At 31.0% G+C, this 21,637-nt stretch overlaps 1 protein-coding gene across 5 annotated transcripts in view; it reads right to left on the bottom strand.

Annotated features, from left to right (window-relative positions):
- LOC130447468 (Ig-like and fibronectin type-III domain-containing protein 2) overlaps positions 1–13,902 on the bottom strand; it is a 206,141-nt gene extending 192,239 nt beyond the window's left edge. The window contains exon 1 of one of the 5 annotated variants that reach the window (XM_056784302.1): positions 13,684–13,902. The gene's annotated coding sequence lies outside the window, so the exon portion shown is untranslated. Of the gene's footprint in view, positions 1–2,075; positions 2,183–13,370; positions 13,649–13,683 lie in introns of those variants that run through there. The other 4 variants (XM_056784299.1, XM_056784303.1, XM_056784300.1 and 1 more) reach the window with 4 other exon arrangements.
- Positions 13,903–21,637: the final 7,735 nt, after the last annotated feature.

The raw sequence follows: 21,637 nt of genomic DNA, 5'->3' as shown, positions 1-21,637 counted from the left end.
TGACGACATGATTATTTGCGTTAGACTACCGAATTTCTAATAGACACATATCTAGATGAAACATGGTTTGACAGTCAAGATGTAGTAAATTGAGAAATTAAAAACTGCGTTGAACATTTTATCAACGAAAAAAATACTTTGGAGTGGAAATGTTTTCTTTTCTTTTGTTTCATTTGCAAAGAATTCATTTTTCTTTATGGTTTTTGCTTTAACAATTCGTTTTCCACAAAACAAAACGATTTGGGTACAAAAAGGGGTCAGTTCCCATCCGTTACCCTGTTTAAACCAAACGCCCTTACATTTTACTCGTCTATTTACGTTTTATAATTTAATAATCAGTTGTAGCAAGTTAACTAATAACAAATTTATAAAATGAAGTATCTACGCCTATAGTAAATCAAACAAAATTGTGTCGGTAAGGGTAATTCCTATGTAAATATTTAGTTATATTATTATAACTTCCATTTCGACTGGACTATAAAAGGATTTTCTACTTATAAATATACAACTGTAAACTCCAAAAAGCATTACTTAACTTAACTTTCCTTCTGTTTGTCACAATAAAATTAAAATAATGTTTTTAATCGCGACCGCTGCTTTTCTTTTCCTTTGTTTGCCAAACGGCGTCTTCAAATCCTCGCTTTGTCGACTTATCGGACTTTTATCTTTCTTTTAATCGAATTATATAAAGTCTCGTTTTATTCAAGCATATTATTCTCTCGTTATCATATGTTATTTTAAAACAGTAAACTTTTTAATTGTTTGTTGTATTGTTTTTATCTATAATGGGGTCTCATGTAAAATAAAAGCAATTCAGAATTCAAATTTGATCCATACAATCCATACATTAACTTTTAATGAGATCGCTTCGTCTCAAAATGACAGATGGTGGTTAAAAGTTGTTAATTACCTTAAAATGATTGTCTACTGATAATTCTCATGAGCAGCGTCATTAATAGGTTACTGAGGTTTGTGGTAGCAAAACTAATACCTAACTAAAACCAAAATCAATAAAAACCAAAAGTTCTTGTAGATCATGTTTTAAATTTGAAATTTCTACCGAAAATTGAACGTGGCGTTTGGAAACTGTGGACTAAATCTCGTTCTAGGTTAGGATCCTCAATCAGCTTATTCTATGATGATATTTTTTGTAAAATTGTCTTGATTTTCATAATTTCTTATGATTAAATCATTAAAAAACTAAAATTATAAGGAATGGCAAACTCAAAATATCTGGGACTAATAATTAACACTAATGGGAAAAGAATATAAGAAATAAAAGGAAAAAAATGAGGAGACGATGAATTTGATTTATAATATTGGATATAGACATAAACATCTAATAGAAATATACTGTTTCTAAAAACAGGCGTTTCTTGTAGTTATTTTCTGTGTGTTATACTGAGTCAGATAGAATTTCCTTCATACAAAACGTGTTCGGCGAGCGAACAGCTATCAAGGTATAATCTTCTGTCATTTTTGTGAAAAGTAATTGTTAATTCGATGTTATATGTTCGATTTTACTGAATGAACAAAAAATCAAGATTGCTAGAGTTTCTGTAGAGAGCAGGCGAAGATGCAGTAGATTTTCAGTGCCACAATTAGATTAGCCACGGATCTATTTGCAGTATCTTCGATTTTCCTCAGACGGTAGTTCATCAAACAGTGTCCAATTCGATAGCCCTCCCGAACTCATATTTGCTTAATAGAAGATTTTTTTGGAACTGGTTGGTAGAATATGGGATTTCACTTTTGATTTTTTCTTGTTTTTTCATTTTTTCATAACCACGATTAGTTGGATTTTTGGGAAATTTCAAATATTTTCAAGTAATGAACATTTTTAGGTGTTTTAAATGAGGCACGCTGTATACAACCAAATAAAAGATAATTTCAGTTTTTTGAATTTATCAATCAATAATTCCATGTTCTTTTCTTTTTATTTTTTTGTTAATACCTAACACACGATTAATTGTGAAATTATTTATATGAAGGTTAAATTTCTTGTTAAATATACTTATGTAATGAAATCATAATTCAACCTTGTCTAATACCAACAAAGCAAGCAACATACTCACTTTTTTATTTATTTCTTTATCAAATAACGAACAATTTTGTCACAAAAAAATTTCGAAATCTGCACGCTATTAAGTTGAAAAATTTTTTAAAATAAACCATTAAACCTTGACACGTCCTATATCATAAGTATAAATAATTTTTTAAGACCTCGGTATAAATATATAAAAATCCTTCATCAATGACAACACTGATGTCAAATCTGACATTGACATTACTTAGAACGTGTTGCCAATTGTAGTAAAAAAAATAACCAAGAAATTTTCCAACTTGACGTTTGTATATTTTTGAAGCATTTCATTGACTGCTCTAATGACTCTAAAAGAATAAAACAGCATTCATTTTCTATGAAATTTTTCTATTTTTTCTTGATAATTGGATACCAAATACGAACAGGATCGCATGAATTGGGATTGATTTTCAGAAGGACTGTAATAAATCCTTACCTTCAATTTAAGCTCAAAATTGAGTTTTTTTACTTAACTGCATAAAAATTTATTATAGAATTTATCTCAAAATATTTCTAAAACATAAATAAATGAATTGAATCCACAATTATCTTCCAAATAATGTAGAAACTGTCCAAATCTCATTATCGATTTTCCTTGTGCTGTATCTGAGTTAATACTAAAGTAATAGAGCTAATTCTAGGTTGAATTGTACCATTTCGATCTATTTTTTTTTTTCAAATTTCATTTAAAAACTCGTAATTTATAATTTAAATTGAATTAGTCATGAAGTAATCATTTGGGAGCAAGTTTATAGGACTCTGATTCGTTTTCTTAATTAAAAATGAAAAATTATTTTAAAAACTATGAAAAATACCGTTAATATATAAAAGAAACGAGAGAAAATAATTTTTTTTATATTCAAATATGAGAAAATGACCTCGGAGCTTAACACACCCCAGGCATTTAAAACAAATCCCCTAAGACTTGAAACACCACGAAACATTTGAGTTTTTCACAAGAAATAAAAAGAAATGATATGACAACCCTATATTACACTTATATTTGTTTTATGTGCCCAAAGTTTAAAGACTGTGTACTTAGGAATGTAGATCTATTATCCTGAAACGTTATATGAGAAAATCTTTTGTGAAAACTCTTATGAAATGAAAATAAACGTTAGAAATACACCCTTTAAAGTAATTAGTAAAACTGTTGTAGCCAGTTGGTTGACTACTACAAGAAGAAGACATCTTCTTGTAGCTGCATGCTATTAAAGCAGCTCCGATTATAAATACTCTTTGGAACCCCCTTTATAAATGATTAAAATAAATTTGAGACCGATGTGGAGGTGTTTTTACCTTCGTACTAGGTTTGGTACTACAAGGAGGTGATTTACCCAGTTGGTGCTTCTGTATGTTGGATTTTACACAAATTTTGTGCCGAACTGCTAATTTGAATCGTTCTTGGAACGATTATTGGAACCGTTTGCTCTATCTCCTGCTATGCACGATTCTTGTGCTTCGAAAGCTTAAAAATCAAACTTTATCGAGAAATAATTTTCAAGGATACTTAATATTCTGTAATCACTCATTTTCTTTATACTCTACGATTACTAAAACAGTTGTGTTTTCCTAAATTTTATAAAACAGCAAGCATTCGACAAAATCTCGACGTAATCCTCTAAAATTACTTTCAAACTAACAAAGCTCCAAGCTCAGATTCTCGACTCATTTTTCTTATAAAAGACTGTACCATTTCATGTTCGACTTAACTTTCTGGAACGTTTCATAATTTAACACTATTTTCGCTAAACAATCCACAGAGAACATGTTTTGAGTCACATCAGAATTACCAGAAATTTGTCAAGAAATATCGACTAATATAAATTTTATGAACACCGCTACAATTTTACTATATAATAAGACTTCAAAATTAGATCTCAGGTAGTTTATTTCCACTGGGTGTCCTTGTTAGACGAAGAGTCAAATTTACCTGCAGGTAAATACGTTAAAACCCGGGGAAGGAGTGTTTTTGAATGAACACACTGTTCATTCACACTTATGTTCGGCCTCTGAATATCACCAACGAATCCAAGTTAAACCAGTTGCAAGACTACTGATAAAACAGAAGGTACATGATTTGACTTGTTTATCGATTTGTTTTCGGTTACAACGAGTACAAAACAGGTTTCGAAACTAGTGTTTGGGAAACAGAAAACAATTGAAACGTTCACACATTAAAAATTTGTTTTTGTAACTTTATTGTTATTTCTATTTTTAATTACATTTAATGTTGGGAAACAACAAAAACAGAAATAGTTTTTGCTTTCAAGTGAACTGCTCAAATTTGAATGCGATTCACATTATTCCCGATTCAAGTTTAAAAAGAAACAATAGTGTATTTAAATTCCCTGACTTTCCAGTATAATGTGCATTGTATTTCATTCGAGAAAGATGGGTTCGCCATAAATAGTGATTCCAGAAACCAAATGTTCGCTCTTTCTCGTGGTTTTTAAAGCAAATCGTTTTACGAAGTTGAATTCAGTCTTTTATCCACTCGAAAGGGTTTATTTTCCTTTTCTGTTACATTTTGTAGTGTTTTTATTTCATATAAATGAAATCTATCCGATAAACAATCGCGCGTACTAACTAACTAACCAAAACGAACTCGAAATCACGTCCAAACTATTACTAAATCCATATAATTAGAACGTTCAATATCTTGTTGTAGATATCGAAGTAGATGAATGTATCAAAGTAAAGTTCATCTTTATATCGCTTTCCAAACGTCCAAAGTCTTCTACAACGTTCGAAAACGTTGACAGTTATTTGGTATGCTCGTGACGAGCCTGTTCGAGCTTCAACGAACATAAATCATCATCATTTCGTATTTTACACAAAGATTTATGACTGCAACCGTATAAAATTCTGTTGGGGTCAAAATTGAAGCTTTAAGATACTGGTTAACATCGTAAACTAAAAGCTTTCCAACGCTGGTGCTTGAACTGCAGAACATTGATGGTAATAACCAAAAAACATGGATCCAGTAGAATGGAGCAGCTTCTGCTATATTGATCTGCAGGAAAAGTGATATAAATTGACCTCTAGATTGTCCTGATTTAAAACCTATAGATTTTTTTCTGTGAGGTTAAGGAAACGTGAATGCTACGGTTCACATGATATTTCTAAAAATAAATTTCTAAGCAACTTTCTTTTGAGATTAGCTTAGAATTGAACGAACTATGAACAAGATGAAGAGAATTTAATAGAGTGAGGCATGAAAATTTAGGGGAAATTTGAAACAAATATGCGTATACAAAGAAAGATTAACCCTTTGAAGTCAGGATATTGGAGAAAAACTAGGAATTCAGGATTTGGTTAGATGTAAACAGCTTGATAGTCAGCGTCTCATCCTATTTGTGCTAATATGATGATATTTTTTAATAAAACTTTTGAAATACGTCGAGATAAATAGTTCTATTAATGTTAAACGTACTCGTTTTGTACGCCAATGGGGGTACGAAAGAACTTTGACTTTTTTAGGTGCACGACTGTTAGATTGAATTCTCAAGTGCTATTGTCTGTTTGTTTATTGAAGACATTAACAATTGTTAGTCCAGACAATTTACTTTTTGATTAAATAATAACCAGTAAGAGGAAGTTTGTTTTAAACAAATATTAGAGGATGTATAGATAATTCGGCTTCATGCTATTAACCCGTTTATATAGACAAATGGGAATTCGATTAACTGTCACATGATATAAATAAAAGGGTAGTTGTAGATATTAATATCATATTTGTTCACTTCCGAAGGTAAACGGAAGACCACTTCAAAGCAGTGTTTGACGACGATGTTTAAGGACAATCCGAATCAGATTCAAAATATATCATCCCCTTGATAAAGGGCAAAAGGGTTACAGGGCAAGAAAGTACATAATAATGAACAGAATCAACATAATTCTCGCCAAATTGAGCTGAGACTAATGTCCCATCAATAATATTCTTGTACAAAACTTCTTTACAGACCTCAAGAAAAAAATGTAAATTTCAAAAGCGTTGAAAAAATTGGAGTATTACTAGGTTACAAGTATAAAATTAACACCCTCGTAAGCAAAATATATTTTAGTCAAAAGAGGAATAGACTTTTGATAAACTCTTATAACTTGATGAATATAAAAACTTATTTTTCCAATTTTAACCAGCTTACCCACAAATTTGAAAAATACCCATTTGAAATGTAAATATTTTCATACTAAATTTTCAGAAAAAAGTAGAAAAAATATTAAATTATAAAAATAACAGTAATTTTGAATCAAATAAAGTTAGTTTAGGTTAGGTTAAGTGATACAAGATTAATTCATCTAAATGTTCTTGATTTTGGGTATCTTCTGTTTCAAAATTTAATTTTCGGAAGATAAAATTTGACGTTTAGACTTTTCTTTAAGACTTTTTATTAAAAAAACTAATTTTAAAACAGAAGAGGCCTAAAATCAAGAACTTTCAGATGCCTTAATATATCAAAAGATCTAAGAAATCAGAAATTAAAACAAAAAGTAATATAAGATTAGGTTAGCTTATGAAAGATTAGATTAGGTTAGATTATATTAGGTAAGGTTAAATTAGATTAGGTTAGGTTCATTTGTTGTGGGAAAACCTTATTTAAATTGCGATAACTGCCCTATAACGTGTTATTTTTCTAAATCGTTCGGATATCAAAACAAAAAATTCAAAGCAAAAACTAACAAGTATTTTGCAGAGGTTTTTCATCCAAAATCAACCTTCCCTCGTAGAACAGATACAAAAATTACTAGACTAGACACTCAATTTTCTTTCAGTTTTCTTTTTCAAATAAACAAATAATATATTTGAAATGAATTGAAACAAATAATATTATTAGTTTAACAAATATTAACATTAGTTTCAACAAAAATTATTTTCTCACGAATTCCATTCTTTTTTTTTATTGTTTGTTTCGTTTCTCTTCCTTCTTCTTCACCTCTTATCTCCTCAACTTTTTTATTCCATCATCTATGTTTCCCATATTCTTTTTATTCATTTCATATTCTTTGATCTTCCAATATCTTGTTGTAGATATCGAAGTAGATGAATGTACCAAACGAAACTTCATCTTTATATCCATTTCCAAACGTCCAAAGTCTTCTACAACGTTCGAAAACGTTGACAGTTATTTGGTATGCTCGTGACGAGCCTGCTCGAGCTTTAACGAGCATAAATCATTATCATTTCGTATTTTACAAAAAGATTTATGACTGCAACCGTACAAAATTCAGTTGGGGTCAAAATTGAAGCTTTAAGATACTGGTTAACATCGTAAACTAAAAGCTTTCCAACGCTGGTGCTTGAACTGCAGAACTTTGATGGTAATTACCAAAAAACATGGATCCAGTAGAATGGGGCAGCTTCTGCTATATTGATCTGCAGGAAAAGTGATATAAATTGACCTCTAGATTGTCCCGATTTAAAACCTATAGATTTTTTTCTGTGAGGTTAAGAAAACGTGAACGCTACGGTTTACTTATTATTTATGAAAATAAATTTCTAAGCAACGTAATCTAATGTATTTACTAGAAATTACTAGACTAGACTAGATATTCATGAATTCCATTCTTATTTTTTTATTGTTTGATTCGTTTCTCTTCCTTCTTCTTCACCTCTTATCTCCTTAACTTTTTTATTCCATCATCCATGTTTCCCATATTCTTTAATCGTGATAAATGTATTTGTAGTCTCAATTTCTACGTTAAATTATGGTGTATTTACAGAGCTGTCTAAGTGCGTTGGTACAATGAAAAAAACTGGAATATGTGATGGTAGAAAAATCGTTATTGATAAATGAAATGGTCAGCTAAAGATCAACATCTATAAATCATAGCCTCGCCATTGAACTAGCAATTTACTAAGTCAACAATGGGAACAAACCATAAATTAATAAAACATTGGCAGTTACCCAATTTGGCAACACATTGTGCGGCTTTTATGTTCAGCATTTCACCTATTTAATCATGCCTAAAATGCCGCTAATGTATCAGTTAAAGTTGACAGCTATACAGGGTGGTACGCGATGTATTAGAAAGTATACAATCAGCGTATGTTTCAAGTTCGAAGATCCTACAATAGTGAACGTTTTCAGTGAATATGTAAAAATCCAATATAAAAAATGAACTAGATGGTGAACTGAGACCAGTCAGGCGTCGTTGCCTTATATGTCTAAGCGATCAAGATTCGCTTATTTTGGGGTATCCCCTGCAGAAACCTGCGCCGGCCGAACCATTCCTCCTAGAACTGTTTGTGTACCGAGTAGCTCCATTTTTTCAATACAGCGGGCAGTGATGTGTGCCTCCAAGCCCCTATTATCAACGGTCAAAGACGTACGTCATTTGATTGCTGCTCATCGAAATGATTGGGCATCCACTCGTAGCCTGCACCCAGATTTTCGCAAGACCAACTGATCCAGCTCGCAGTTCTTTGTGGAACCAGCATATTTGAAAGTTGATATTAATAGTAGAAACTTTTTGATATTAAGTTAGCTTAGGTGGGATTTGGTTTGGAAGATAAAAATATTAGTTTACCTATATTTCCATCATCAAGTATTACGTTCATTCTTTTTATATTCGAAGTGACTTTTAATCGTATTATTATTGATATTATGTAGAATTATAACTAGTTGCTGCATCAATCTACGTTACTTCTGAATGAATGTTTCAATAGGATTTAAATCGAAACAAATTACTTCGAACTGAAACCCGGGCGTTCTGTCATGTCATCGAAAATACAGCAACCGTTTTAGGAAACCGAATCTGCCAGTCATCATTAACTGTTAATACATTGAATATAATGTCGAATTATAAAGTCTCCCTCTTCTTTTATCATTTTCTTCAATTTACTGGGTTGTGAGTAAATCCGTAAGCTCGGGATACAATTTTGAGGTTATAAAATACCTTAAATCGCTTGTATTCTGATTGAAAATTATCACTTTAGCTTCGATAATTAATTAGAACAAACTCTATAATTTCCACGTGAAAATAAATATTTTTTTCCCATAGTTACATTTGTTGAGGATTAAGTCTTTAACCACCAAGCCATTTGTTCAAGTTTAGGAACAAAAAAAGAGCCTAGGGAGATAAATCTGGTCAATAGGATGTATAAGGTAGCAAGTCAAACTTTAATTCATCAATTTTGACTTTTGACCATTCCAATAATGGATCTGGTGCTTTTCTAGAATTTCTTCTTAGCCAAATGCGGCCGTTTTTACTTGATTTCTTTGCTCAAACGTTATAATTAGTTCGTATAATACTTATCGTTCATATTTTGTTCTTTTCCAAGGTGGTCAATGAAAATTACCCCAAAAAACCGACGTCATGACATTTCCTGCAGATGGAACGGTCTTTGTTCTCTTTGGAGTCAGTTCTCCCTTTTAAATCCATGATTTTTCTTTTGTTTCAGATGTGAAGTGATGGACCCACGTTTCATCCATGGTTATAAAAGTATTTCAAATCAAAATATTGTATCACATATTTACAAATTCACTCAAAACCTTCGCTATTGATGGCTGCCAAACAAATATTAAACAACATGGCGTCTTCAAACTTGAAACATGTGCTTTATAGCAAATACCGCCATCTGTAGGTTAGGGACCACACTCGTAGACACAAAATCAACAGGATCCACAATCGAAAACAATTCAAAATCCAAAAGTTTCCAGAGCCGTATCAATTTTTAAAAAAAAAATAAAGTTTATTTATTGAGTAAATTGTAATAAAAAATAATTACCAAATATTTTATTCAACTTTAGAATCTATTTTGCAGTCCATTAAAGAGAAAATCATTTAATCCATTATAGTACCATTAATTTTATGCACGATAAAACTGTATATTCAATTGGATATCGGATTAGTCTTCGAAACAGTTTTATAAAGAGATTGGAGCCCTTCTGATTATATTCCCATTGAACGTTATCTACCAATTAATTCCTCAATTTAAATGCAGGTCTACTTTGATATGTCTTTTGGGATAATTTTCATCGGCTATCTTGTAAAAGGAAAAACTATTTGGCAAAAAAGAAAGTGTTGATTCATCAAGATAATGCTCTAGCTCAAACATCCGTTATTGCAATGGCCAGATTCGCTAGATTTAACCCCCTCTGATTATTTTCTGTTCTTATATCTGCAGAAATGGACTGGTGGTCAAAGATTTTCCAACAATAAAAAGGTGATGTCGGTAGTTAATAGCTATGGCCAGGCACAAATATAATTTGATCCAATTTTCACGTGTTTTGTGCCTTCTGTACCATCTTTATCCACCGTTTTCTTTTTCTCACTAATTCCTTTAAATTCGCTACCTCTAGTACTTTCAAATCTTCGTATATTTGGCCTTACCATCATTATTTCGGTTTCCCTTATATATTTTCCTAATATAATAGTTCAATATTCATTTTCTGGTAGTTTATTTGATCCAAATATTTCTCTATTCCTTATTCTTTCTATGTTAAACTCTAATTTATTATTTTCATCATCGTTAATACTAATTTCTTCCTCCTTATTATACTTTGCGGGGCTTTTCATTGTCTTTTGTGTGCGCAAGATATAAATTTTGAAAAATATTGATTTTAAACAGTGAATCGTAATTATCGTTGGTACTGTGAATAATTCTGATTGTGGACAAGGTATATGAAAAAAAAAACATTCTAATGAACTTACATTCACACCAAATTTCGTAGTAAATACGTTCATCAAGATTTCAAAGAAAAAAATCATCTTCTCCGAGTAAATATGCATGAATGGAATGGATTAAACTAAAGTGGACGCATATCTGACCCTTTTTCGACTTGTGACCTTCCTTAATGAAGGTTCGTTTGATTTTTAATGGAATCGTGGAAGGACGTGTGTATTTTTAGATGTATCAAAGATTTTTCGAAACGTCAAGAAAAAATTTGTTAGGTGATGTGTTGTTGTAGTAAATATCTGCTTTTAATTTTCATAAATATTTTAATAGGATGAACTTATCTATAGTTAATTGAAAAACAATGGTGGTCGATGTATTTTGGAATTTTCCAAATTTATACGCAAAAAAACAGAACCTAATTCTTCAAAAAATGAAATTTTAGATTAAAATCAAGTAGGTGGTTTGTGGATTATTTCTCTGCGATATTTTAGATTTAATAGTGTAGTTGTAGTCCAAGGGTTATAGTTATTTTAATTATTTTAAGAAAAAATAATTGTTCTGCACGCGAGCGGCTATGGAAACTGTGGAAAACTCCCGGAAAATTGGTAGTTTGTCAATAACGTGGAAAGGGTTGAAAATTTTAATAAAACGTATAATTACAAACTTGTAGAACGTGAAAATCTACACAAAAAAGGTTTCTACATATTTTTTCGAAAAAACTATAATATTAGATCTACAATTCATATTTTTTTGGGTGAAAAGTTTCAAAGTAAACGAGATTTAAAAGGAGAATCTTTCAGAAATTGATATTTACAGCTGACCGTAAAATTACAATGTGATTTACTAATTTTTTATATATTTTTTACTGGATTATTTCGATAGAGTTTGTTTCAAGATTCAGTAGGTAAAAATTGAACAATTTAAATATAATATTCATTCCCATTTCGTATTTGGCAAAATTAAATCACATTTTTCAAAAAACGTTGGTTTTTGGTTTCATAATTTTTTCTGATCGATGTTTTTTGTGATTGATGTAAAAGTGCAGAGCCTGAAAAACTTGTCATCTGTTAATCTAGTCCCAAGATCCTGCTGTTTCAGGATAGGCGTCTAAAAACGTTCCATAACAAAGTTTTCTCTACATTTTTTTTCTGGAAATTCTTCTCAAAAGATTAGTAAATCCAACTTATTAACTATAACTTCATCAATGCGTTTCAGAACCTGCTCATTCACGCAGTGGCCTTCATTTCTTATTATTAATCTCAGGCCAGTTTTATTTTGAAATGTAATGATTTCTCACATGGTGAACGAGTCGTTTATGTTGATAATCGAATAATTGCATAAAAATGATTTAATAAATTACCACATCTTCAGTCATTTTGGTTTATACTAGTAATTTTTTTCTTCTTCTCCACTTATTCCAGTTCGAAAATGATTTAGTCTTTTCTCCCACTTTGAAAATATTTATTTCAATTTCATCTTTATAACAATTATTTAGAGAATCTGATTTCAGTTTACTCAAATCACGAATTCACACAGTTACAGCCCAATTAACTTGAACAACTCTCGCACCAGGAGTCCATTATTGAAAATCATCCCTTTAGAACCACGTATCTCTGAAATGAACTATTTTTATGAATAACGTGTAGATATATTTTTTGTGAGAAATTTCACGTTGTAAATATTTGTTTTTATACGACGAAATACCAATTTTTAGAGTTTTTTCGACTTTTTTTTCCATTTTCGCGTGTAGAACGATTTTCGCTTCAACGCCTGGACTATTTGTGAATCGAGCTAATTCAAAATGTGTCTAAATCATCTTAGAATCTGCACAGAGAGAAAATATTCATAATTATTAGTCCGGACGAGTTTTTATTTAATGTTTTAAACAATTTACTAAGCCTTACCCTCAGTTAAATATCAACAATGCAAATATTAATATAAATCAACACTCCCAGTTCACGAGATAGTTACAAAACAAAGTGACTGTCGATTACCTTCAACGTGTAGCAAAAATCGTAATCTAACAATATATTCAGAGATATATGTATCGGAAACAAATATTTATAGACAGTTTTCACTTCTATCAATCAAAAAGTGAAGACTGTTGAATCAATTTCAATTTTTCTGACAATAATTACAAACTTGTAGAACGTGAAAGTCTGAACAAAAAAGGTTTTCAAAAAAAAACTATAATATGAGATCTACAACTCACATATTTTTGGGCGAAAATCTTTCAGAAATTGATATTGACAGCTAGTCTTCAAAATAGAATGTAATTTTTGTAATTTTTCATATATTTTTTACTGGATTATTTCGATAGAGTTTGTTCCAAGATTCAGTACGCGAAAATTGAACAAATATTTATTCCCATTTTGTCTTTGGTTAAATTAAATCACATTTTTCTAAAAACGTCGGTTTTTAGTTTGATATTTTTTCTGACAACAATATATTCAGAGATATATGTATCGGAAAAAAATATTTATAGACAGTTTTCACTTCTATCAATCAAAAAGTGAAGACTTTTGAATAAATTTCATTTTTATTGATCTTGGGTTTATTAGAAGCTTGTCCCAATATATTCCAGAAAATGCTCCAAGAGTTAAAAACCATCCTAACAATCTGGTAATGAGCCCAATCGGAAAAGACCTTAAACATGTGACTTACCTAGATTCTCATAAATTAGTGCCCAATATCCAACTCAATTATTTATGTAAAATCTGCTCTAATTTTATTATTGTTAAAAGTTTTTTCTAAACTATGATTTATTTCGAATCAGTTCTCGTTTATTAAATTTCCAGCTGGTTCTCCACGATGTATGATTTTCATTTTTGACTTGCAGTTAAGTAAAAAGTCCTTTCGACATACTATCATATTTTTGCTTGCCGCATATTCCAAATAATGCAGAAAGTACTTTTGGAAATTACCAAAAAGAATTTTAAAAATCGATTTGAACAAATTCGAGAAATTCGTGTCTTACCATTCAAGATTTATAAAAATTCCTTCACCTCGAAAAACAAACACAAACACGATCATCAAATTTTGCAATTTTCCAACGAAAATCAATAAAAAATCAACGAATTGTCCTGGTTGCTGTGCAATGTTGTTAACAACAAAAAACGCGCGTATGATACGTCGCGGCGCGCAGTCGACTGGACGTTGCAAGCGTCGCTTCTAATGACGCTTCCACGACTGACTAGTCACTCTTCTGTGTTAACAACAATACCTGCGATTGCGCTCGCTCAATATCGGAACCAATCGCCGTAGCGAACTCCTAATCTCACAGGATTCAATTAACAGGATTTTTTTTAAATTTCTTATGGTACAAAACTCCATATTTTTAACATAATAATACAATACGAGGAATTATACTAACATACCAGGAAAGGGATTTTAGTCCTCTGTTTAGCAATAAGAATAATAACTGAGAAAATTAATTTTTAAGATCTAAAATTTTGAAACTATTTCTTCCGTTATCCTAATTTTTAAATCATTGATATTTTCTATTCTATTGATATATATGTACTAGATTTTATACAACTCCATAAAAAGTAATCGAGATGAGTCAAATCGGGGAATCTAGTCGGTCATTCGATCATTCCACGTCTTCCAATCCACCTCATTTGGATAATTAACATCCAAATAATGAATGAAGTAAAAAGTTGATCAAAAAATCTAGATAAACCTCACTATTAACCGTGCCCAAACGTTTACTTTTTTAAGATATTGAGTTTGAGCCGCACACATCCAATTAGGATTTTATCTGCTCCCAAATATCTGTTTGTTAACCGTTCCATTTAACTGAAACGTCGTTTTATCGTATTTTCTTTATGAACGGCAAATCTGCCTTCATTATATCCATCATCAATCCATTGAATTTTTGCTTTCTATCATGATCATCTTGATTTAACTCCTGAACCAACTGAACTTTGTGAAGGTGGTATTTTTCTTTTTTCACGAAGTTTCTCGAAAATTTTATACAATTTTGAAAACTGTAGACTGTGAAACGTGTTTACCACGATATTGTTTATTAAAAATTACACAAACCTCCTTTTGAGCTCATAAATGTTCGTAATTATCACCATAGATAAATTCTTTGACAGATGGGAAGAAATGAGAAACTTGTATACATAGAATGTTTGTTAGGATCAAAGGAATCCAAGAAGTCACTTACGAAGCGATACGAAAAGCCAAATAAAAAGAAAATAGGAACTAGAAATAGTGGAAAACAAAGCAATGCGACAAAAAATCAGTTTTATCTGGACTAGCCTTAGAAGACCGACAATTGCTTTTTGCTTTCCAATCTATTATATCTAGGATCTACTATCTTCTTCAATTTGGTTTCACCAGGTATTTCTTGGTCATAGAGGTATCCATTTTGTTATACTCCTCACCATTTCTGTAAGTCTTCTTCTAAATCTCCTATAATATTTGGTCCGAGAATAGTTTCTTTAGACTAACAAGTTTGATTTTGAATCCTGGAACTCGGCAACCTCATATTTTTTTTAATCCATTAGTGGAACCATTCTTCAATTCAACATATAATAAAGTGGTAGATGTCTTGGTGAGCTAGTTGAAATACCAAGTAAATGGTTTATTCATTGGAACGAGACTTTGTGTCATCAACCAATGAAACCAAATATTATATTAAGTGTCGTGGCTATATTACTTTTAGACTTGACCTTGTATATTTTTTATCTATTGTTATGTTACTAATCTGCTTTTTTGTTATGTAGGAATATCATTTCTAGACCCTTATAAGAAATAAATATCATTGCGTAATCTGAGGTTATTGGCTATAAAATCGAATCTATTTATATCTAGTACAATTTTCCATTCTGATATCTTTTCCAACCCATTTATCATTTTTATTTTGAGAAAGCAAATTTTTTCCAATAATGGACTATCACTTAGTAGGCGGTTTCGCTAACGTGGCTACCCAAAAAAAAGGAAGTTTTTGATAAAAATTCATATAAATGACACTATAAAAACATACTTCGGTATTCAGTATTTGAATATCGGAAATCTTTCATAAAATATTATTTGTTACAATAGAAATCTGTATTTATTTATGCATATTTTTCTATCCTATAGACTGCGCCAATTGAATTACCTCTTACATCAAAATATTCTCGAAAAAACTGGCTAGAGAAACGCAATTTCATTGGAATTTTGTTTTTAAATTCCATTTATTCGATTGTGAATAACAAAAAAATGATTCATAACGTGGCATTCAACAAATATTATTGTTTAAACATGTAGTGATACATTATTCAAAAATTCGTATTGTTTGTTGTATTATGACAAAACGTTATGGAACGGCTACTAGTATACGAGGTCTGATTTAGCATCAATAGTAAACGTTTTCAGTGAATTTGGAAATATGGAACGTACGACCTGCGAAAACCAGCAAGAAAATCCACTGGATGATCGTCGTCTGAAAATGCTTGAGTAGGTATTTCAAAAATCGCGATACATCGCTATGCGCAAGATGGTTACAGGGTTTGCTCGCAATGGAACGAAAACAGAATCTTGAAGATGTTTCCATCGAGTCTTTGGCAATGTTTCACAGAATGGAAGCATTATTTTTGCGCTGTTTCACAACCATGGATCGAATACTTCATACCAGAAACAAAAGAAAAAAGTTCTACACGCAGGCGTCGATTTTTTGGGATAATTTCCATTTGTTTTTTTTGAAAAGGGAAAAACTATCAACGGCTATTATTATGCGAACTTATTGCAACTTTCAAGCAAAGGAATCAAGCAAAAACTGCCGCATTTGAGGTGTTGAACAAAAATCTTTGTTCCAAAATTTTTGTGTTTTCTTTGTTGGACTGAGTACTTTAGGACCGTCCTCGTACTGTAATGAAATGTAAATATTAACCGTTACGTTCTTCGGATATTTAACTGGAGTGAAAATCTTTGTTTCTACGTCAAAAATAAAGAAAAAAAATCATCTGTCGATATGTTTTTCATATCCCCATTCGTATATCAAAGGATTTTCCATCGTATCCCCGAGGGTATTTGTGGAATTGAAAGTCGAGGCCAGTTTTCCGCTTCGATAATGAAATAACGGCGAATTTACCTTTTACTTTTAATTGGCATTTAATGTATTGTATCGAAAAAATCAAAGTGTTCAACATCGTTAAACAAAAAAGAAATTTGAGTGAATAGAAATGAAGGAATTGATAAAATGATGAAATGTACATATAAGAAAATGTGTGTTTCCATATCTCTCAATATTAGTTGAGTTCCCATGTCTAAAAAGTTATCAAAAAATGATTCAGATTAAAATTATGCATCATGAAATTATTTACAAAAATAGACATGACACTTTTTTTCTAGAATACGTCATTTTTGAGTTATCGTGATTTGAAAAATTGTAATTGTAGTTTTGAGATGGTCTTTGACGCGAAAATATATGTTTCATAGATTGTAGTATTTATCAAGCAATTACCGCCATCTCTACGTCAGGCCAAGTACTTCTAGGACCGTCCTCGTATTTAATAATCTACAGAATTTATTTCGATTCTTATCTATTTGAATTAATAGGTAAGAAGGAGAAAAATAAGAAGCTACAATATGAATATTTTCGTAGTCGAGTAAGAAAATGAATAAAAAAAGAACAAAAAACTCTTTGGTACGAAATATACAGTTTCGTAAGTCTTTTTTTTTCCACGATTCGTCAAAAAACCTTTTCTGCTTCTTTTAAATCATCAACAAGAACGAGTTCTTTTGAAAAATCAATGTAACGAGAGGCAAGTTCCCTTTGTTGAAATTCATCTATTGTGCTATTTTTCAAAGAAATATCAAGTTCTTTGTTATTAATTGGCGGCCTACTTTTTTTTCTGTTTCTACAGTCGAATTAGCTCCAGATTTTCATACGTGGTATGTGAAAAAAAACCATTTTAAAAATGTATTGTCGTCTGATGTACTTGAAACAACCAATAAATAGTCATCCAGAACTTGTTGCTCGATAATTATTTGAATTATATATAATTCGGAGTTGAAAACGTTATAACAATAATTTGTAGAAGTTGAGGATGAATTAGAAAACGTTGTGTATAATGTTTTACCATTCTAATACCAAAATATCAAGTTCATCTTCATAAAGGATAATGTCGTTACGCAATTCATTTTTTTTTGTAATAATATTTTCAACTAGACCTTTGGAAAAGCCATATTTCCATTACACGCGTGAATTCGACAACGTTTAGCAAAATTCGTTGTGAACTATGTTAATTTACGAACAACCCTCGTATCTCAGTTACATTATAACTTTATTACTACCTAAATTTCGTATTCTCTTTCTAAAACCACTTGTATAGTGTCAACAATATTTTTATTTTCACTTTAAAACGAAATAACTTGAATTGAAAGTGAAAAAAAAAACACCTTTGTACACAAAACCGAACATTATTTTTTTTCGTCTTTTTGTCCACAATAACGTACAGAAGCCAGCGCCTTTGTAGCGGTTTCTTTGACGCCTCGAGCAACATAGACAAATTCTAGATTGTGAAATATACTTTGAGGTACGTATATTATACAAAACATACTTGGAAATTCAACAACTTAATTAATATTGCATGCCTACCTATATAAATTTACCACAAGAGAATATTAAATCTTCTATTTCTGCTTTTCGATGTACCATGTATATATATATATATATATATATATATATATATATATATATATATATATAAAGTGATCAATTGCTGTCACAAAGTCCGTTATATGTCAAATCACGAATTGATTTCGAATAAATGTCATTCAATAACCGGTACTAATAGATACGCAACATACGTTACAGTGTGTAGTATTTCAAGTTGCCTAATTTCAATTATTGAATATATTAACGAAAAAATATTTTTGTACAGAAATAAGTAAAAAGCTTTTGCTACGAAACTATAAAAAATCAGTCTCTTAAACTCCTAATCTAGCAAATTAACATATTGAGACGAGCAGTTGGTATCCGTCAAATTTACACAGAGCTGATTCAAAAACAAGTACGAAATAGATTTAAAAAAGAAGAAGAATTAGCTGGAAATTTATAATTAAGAAAAAATTAATCAATTCATTAATTATTTCCGATTAAAAACCAGGGAATTCCGCCATTTTATAACTGAATAGATGATATCTTGTTATTTTATTATTTTTTTGTCGTAAAACCTTTCGTGATATCATCTGCGAATTATTTTTAAGGATCATTAGGGACGAACATATATTTCTTATCCTTGTTAGAAAAATACAAACATCTAAGAAAGTTACGAGTCCCTGGGCGTATACAAAGTGAACTATAATACGACTTCCGGAAAGAAGTAAAAACCCTCAAATGAAGATTAAGTACGTCGTATAAAAAAAAGCGAATATGCGTGTTATTCACTCATTTTCCAAATAGAACACGCACTTAAATAACAATATAGTTAGTATACAAATAAATTTTGTCCTCTTTGCAAGCATTTTTATATTTTAATTCGAATTTCGCGCTCTAGAAAGGGAATCTTGAGAGTTTATGTTGGTAACACTGACCGAGATTTTTGTCAGACAGATGTAAACACAACAAAAAATAAAGATCATTCTGAAAAAGTTTTTCTTTTTTGAATTTATTCTGGCAATCCAATAAAGAAGTTTACATCTTAAATTTTGGAAATAACTGAAACTGTTTCGATTCCTCAGATTTCCTTGAAAGGTTAGAAAAATACCCCTGACTGATAAAAAACGTTTTAACTTGCGACGAAACGTGGATTTTTCAATATAATGTTGAAACAAAGCGACAATCGATGCGTAGACTCCTGAATCGCCCAGAATCAAAAAAGCAACGATGTCCAAATCAAAATTCAAGGCAATGTTGATCGTTTTCACCGACAGTAACGGTATTGTGATGACTGAATGGGTTCCAGAGGGTCAGACTGTGAACCAGACTTACTATTTGTCAGTTATTTCTCGTGGATTCTGCACTAGGACAACACTCCTGCCCATAACGCGCTATCTGTGCTGGAACACCCGCCGTACTCACCGGATTCAGCACCGTGCGATTTTTTTTTCCAATCTGCTTTGAAAGGGACCCGATTTGAGTCGATGGAAGCGGTAAAGCAAAAAACTGCAGAACTCTTAAAGGCACTCACCAAACAAGACTTCCAGCACTGCTTCGATCAATGGAAAAAATATATGGAAAGGTGTGTGGCGAGGGAAAACAGTTACAGAAGAAAAAGATGATCGAAGTTTCGCATTTCGAGGTTATGTTCATGACGTAGTTGCTTGTTGATATTTAGAAATAGGTAATAATTTGTGAAAAACTATTGAAATGACCGAGGAAAATTGAAAATTACTGAAATTAAGACGAAATGATGTTGATCTACGAGATGTATCAAAAGTTGCTTCAAATTTATTGAGCACTTTGGGCGTGAAGCGAATGGGTTCGAGGCTCATGGGCTTAGTACACAAAAATCAATTGGTAAGTTTTGTGTCAAGTGTCAAATTTGAAAACATGTCACAAATTAATTGTTACCGTGTCCGAACACTTCTTTGGAACTATATTTTCAACTATATGCTTCTAAATGTTCTCGATTTTAGGTTTTTTCTTATTTAAAATTAGTTTCTTTTATAATTTTCTAAAAATGGATGAAAATTTGACGTTTCGACTTCTTTCCGCCATTTTGAAACGTCAAATTTTGATTGAATTGAAAATTATAGACGAAACTAATTTTAAATCAGAAAAGACGTAAAATCAAGAAAATAAACATATGAAAAGATCTAAGGAATCAAAAAAAATTTTTTTAAGCTCAAGGAACTCAAACATTTATATGGTGTTTGAGGGGTGAGGGGAAAAGCAACGGTGTTCGATTGGGTGCTCAAATTGTGTAATTGAAGAGGGACTAATCGTTGGTCTAAATGGCGCTTAATTCAAATTTGAATCAATTTTGTTCTGAATGAATAATATAATATACAAAAAAAACTTGCAAAAGCGAAAATTAATTTTATATCGATAATATAATTTCGAGATGAGTAGTAACGAACTATAGTTTGACGTTTATTAATTTAATTTCAATACCGATTGTATTTATTATAAAAAACGTATAAAATAAATTTCTGTACAATATTCGTTCCGAGTTATATAAATTGTTGTTTATAATTATGTTTATCGACGTTATTAGTTCTATCTATTGAAAATGACCAGTGGAGGATAATTTTGAGGTTAGATTCATTAACAAAGGCAACGTTCCAAGTATTACTTTGATGTTGCCGAGTTGGGTTCGAAAGAGGGCTGTGTCTATTTGCTCTAGGGGAAATGTAAATTCGTCTGCAATAAACCACATTAGAAACACAGTAGACAAGGAAAATGCCATCGGAAAATTTAATGTACAATTAATTGAAGTTTCAATAAGTTCTAGAAGCAAAGCAAATTTTTTTCTAACAATTTGTATTGATATAGACTTCGAGAGATGTAGATCCGAGTAACCAAACCGTGAATAATTTACAGAAATCGTTAAAAGAATGAATTTTCCTCTCGAAATTCTATTTAATTAATCAAAATGTCAAGCTATCGTTATAAATATCCAAATTCTAATTGTTGGTATGATTACAATTTACGTAATTCAGTTTTCGTCTACTATCGTAACTTTTCCTGGATCACCGCTGCTAGAGAAATAGGGAATGGGTTGATATCATCCCTTAACCGTACCTCCTCAAACACCAAGCGTCATTATGAATGTTCAAATGAACGATCTACCAGGTTAATAGACCATAAGTCACAGATTCCTAGGGTTTCGAGGTCCCTTCGTTAACTTAAATCAACCTGAATCTAACACCTGGAAATTTCATTACCCTTAGAAGGGGTGAATAATGTTTTAAATTAGCGAGAACATGAAAATGGGGAGTTAAATACGTAATTTAATGGTTAACTAAATCAAAATAATCGAGACATATTTACA

The sequence above is a fragment of the Diorhabda sublineata genome, chromosome 8 (genome assembly GCF_026230105.1).
Source record: "Diorhabda sublineata isolate icDioSubl1.1 chromosome 8, icDioSubl1.1, whole genome shotgun sequence".
Classification (NCBI taxonomy): Eukaryota; Metazoa; Arthropoda; class Insecta; order Coleoptera; family Chrysomelidae; genus Diorhabda; species Diorhabda sublineata.
The sequence above is the reverse complement of the archived record's forward strand: the minus strand, read 5'-3'. Positions and strand labels throughout refer to the sequence as shown.